We start from the raw sequence: 522 nt of genomic DNA, 5'->3' as shown, positions 1-522 counted from the left end.
GCAGCTGAGGAGAGCCGCCGCACACTCGCAGGAGACGCTGATCACCGGACTCTCCGCCGAGCAGGACATCATGCTGAGCCCGGCCGAGACAGACCTCCGGAGAATCGACATCCTGAGCCGCGACTGCGATCACGTGAGAGGGAGCGGCGGCGGGCAATCGGCGGCCGACGCGGCGCTCGACTCGACGAAGCAAATCACGGATGGAAAGAAGCCAGGCAAGAGCGTGCTGAGCTTCGGCGACCCAGCGAAAAAGAGCTCGGACGGGGACGAGGCCGAGCGAGACGACGCGAAAGAGCAGCGGACTCGGCGGGAACTGAGAAATCTTTTCGGGGCGCCGAACATCACGTACCGCTGCTCTCCGTTCCATAAACACTGGCTGTTTACGTCCAGGTGGGTGGCGCCAGGTATTTTTAACATTTAAAGAGAGCAGGGAGGCAGATGGGATTACTTTAACGATTTCTCGAGGGTTTCCATTCAGCTACACTTGTGGACTTGCACTGGAAATTTCGTAGAGGTGACGAG

Source organism: Penaeus monodon, chromosome 19, assembly GCF_015228065.2.
Source record: "Penaeus monodon isolate SGIC_2016 chromosome 19, NSTDA_Pmon_1, whole genome shotgun sequence".
Taxonomy (NCBI): Eukaryota; Metazoa; Arthropoda; class Malacostraca; order Decapoda; family Penaeidae; genus Penaeus; species Penaeus monodon.
This window is presented reverse-complemented; position numbering follows the sequence as displayed.